This window comes from Neolamprologus multifasciatus, chromosome 18, assembly GCF_963576455.1.
Source record: "Neolamprologus multifasciatus chromosome 18, fNeoMul1.2, whole genome shotgun sequence".
Classification (NCBI taxonomy): Eukaryota; Metazoa; Chordata; class Actinopteri; order Cichliformes; family Cichlidae; genus Neolamprologus; species Neolamprologus multifasciatus.
The window spans coordinates 17,093,083-17,096,210 of record NC_140456.1 but is presented as its reverse complement, the minus strand read 5'-3'; positions in this window follow the sequence as shown (position 1 = coordinate 17,096,210).

Below are 3,128 nucleotides of genomic sequence, written 5' to 3'. Positions count from 1 at the left end.
TTTCGCCTATGAACTCCTTTCTCTTTCTTTTTCCATTCCAGAACGGCACACTTCAATTGGCTTGGTTTGGCAGTGCACATTTATTATCTGTCATAAATGCACTGTTGACTGCCCTCAACCTATTGTCTATAATTCATCACAGAGACCCACCATCTGAGGTAACATAAAAGCAGCCATCCGGCACTGAATCTCATAGTCATGTGCATATTAGGAGGGAGATTTTTGCTCTTGGCTTAGGCGCCATCAAAAGCATATGAATTAACTGATTTTTAGGCTTTATTATTGTAATATGGGTTTGAGGTTTGTTTGTTTTTTTTAAAACACAAACGAAGGCCAATCATTTCATCGTTTGAAGACCGCTTAAATAGATGCACACTGAACATTCATCTCCAACTCTTTACAGACTACTAACCACTTTATGACAGCACAATATAAAGAATATATTCTGCCTTCATCTGCTCCATGTTGTGTGTACTCAGGTAAAATATGTAACAAAAACTAACAATACAACAAAGAATATAGTCCAAGGCACTTTTGTCCTTTCTCAGAAGTGCATCACTGCACCCTGGTGGTAAAAGCGGAGAAGTGCAGCTTCAACGGTAAATCAGAAACATTCACTTTTTGTGTCTCTGGTGAAAAACTAAAGATGTATTATGGTCCATAGGTTTTTGGACAATGACACGTTTTTATTTTTTGTATTTTTGCTTCTGGACACCACCACAGTGGATTTTAATTCAATCAACAAAAAATTTATTTATAGAAGAACCTGACAACAGCAGTCGCCTCGAAGTGTTTTATACAGAGAAAACTCCAACAAACAGACAACCTCCTATGAGCAAGCACCTGGCGACAGCGGGAAGGAAAATCTCCCTTTCAACAGGAAGAAGCCTCTGGCAGAACCAGGCTTGGGGAGGGTTGGTCATCCAGGTTGGGGGAGGAAAACATTGAAGTGCAACAGTTTCGCATGAACTGTTAAGGAATTACAGATGTTTTATACAGACTCATACATTTTCAGAAGTAATGGGAAAATGTATGAAAATTTTAAATATCAGGATTGTTTTTAACACCAGGATGCAAATCCTTTGCAGTCAGTGACTGCCTAAAGATTAGAACCCATGGGCATCACCAAATGCTGTGAGATGCTCTGCTAGGCTTCGACTGCAGCCGCCTTCAGTTGCTGCTCATTTGCTTTTCTGCATTCAGTAAGTGAAAAGTGTGCTCTGCTGGGTGGAGTTCAGGTGACTGACTTGTCCATTGAAGACTATGCCTTTTATTTACCTTTACTCTTGGGTTGCTTTTATAGTATGCTCTGGGCCATTATCCATCTGTGCTGTTAAGCTCAGTGTAATTGGTTTTGCAGCATTTGATTGAATCAGACCAGGGAGTACAGCCCTGTTAACCTTACAATTCATCCTACTTCTTCTATCATCAGTAAATGCTGGTGACCCTGTTCCACTGGCAGTTATACATGCCCATACCATAACACTTCCTCCACCATATTTGATATATGGTATGCTCAAGATAATAAACTGATTTTCAGCTTTAGGCTCTTTTGGATGTTCTATGATAAGTGAGTGTAACCAGTAGTTTGCACATTGCTGTAAATCATTTGTATTTCCATTCTTGAATGCATCCATTCATTGTGGTCATGGACAATACACCTGCCTCCACAGAGTGCAGTCTTGTCTTGTTTAGGTGTTGTGAAGCTGTTTTTCATGGAAATAATTCTGCCATCATCCCTTTTGGTTGTCTTTGTGTTTTTTGGGGGACATTTTGTTGTTACTGACAGTCAGTCAGTGCATTCCTTATTTTTAGACATGTATCAAATTTAGCCATTGCTACAGTTTTTGCCAACTGTGTGAAAGGTTTATTTGAATTTTTCACACAGATATACATAAGGCCCCACCTGGTCATGAAACTGCTTGCTAGTTGCCCAATTATTTATGAGCCACTGAAAAAGCATAAACAGTAAATGCAAAATGTTTGTTAAGTACCTCGAATTAAAGCTGAAAGTCTACACTTTATTCACATTCTGGGTTTTTCAATACACTAGCGTGTACAAGAGAAAAAAATCTAACTGTATATTTAACTAATCTATGAATTATATATATGAATACTAGATAAGAGACAATAATATGATGCAGTATTCATATTACATTATTTTCATTATGACAATATGATTACAAGATGATATTGTCACAAGATGATTATATTTATCAATTATTCCATATATGGAATTTAAAAATAATGGGCATAAATTTTAAAAAAAATGGCTTCAAATGTCTAACTTACAACCTTTTTCAATAATATAATTTTAATTTTGAACAACAGCTCAGAATATGCAGATACTCAGTTTAAATTCAGCCAGTCTTCACATTTCAAGTGCTGAAAACAGACAATATATGGAAATTTTGCTTGATTAAACCCCTGTAGTTATTATTTGGAAATTAATTAATCAGCCAAATGCATCCACTGTCTCATATCAGCAGCAATACCACTTTTTTAGTGCAAAAAAGAAAAGAAAAGAAAAAAAAAACCCATCATTGTATCATCCAGTATGCCTGACTATATACACAAGTTTTCCAGTATTTAGACATAAACATAGACTTTATTAATCCCACACTGGGAACATTAATTTATTACAAGGGTCAGGAAGAAAAATGAATTAGAGTTATATTAGAAAAATAAAAATCGAAAAATAAATAACAAGAATAGTGTACATAGATGCCAAAACACTATGTTATATACAAATGGTCATTATACACAGAAAAAAACAACAACAACAACAACAAAACAAACAAACACCGAAATGTATGTACATAGAGTGCAGTAGGTGTGGTAATGTGTACAGATAAATACTGCCGGTATTTAACCTGTGTGGGTGTTGTTCATTTTGAGGTCTTTCATTCGTATTATTTTACATATTTATTTTATAAACGGTGGTGTTCAGCTGCGTGCATCTTCAGATGGACGACTTGCATTTTCCTGGAGTAAAAGTGAAGTGACACGAGGCGACAGGACAGAAAGCTGTCTGATTGTTGTGAACGATCAACGCATCACAACTCGATTGGTCAATATCATGACAGAGGTCGGCGACGCACCAATCAGCAGAAAGAGCGATGAGACGC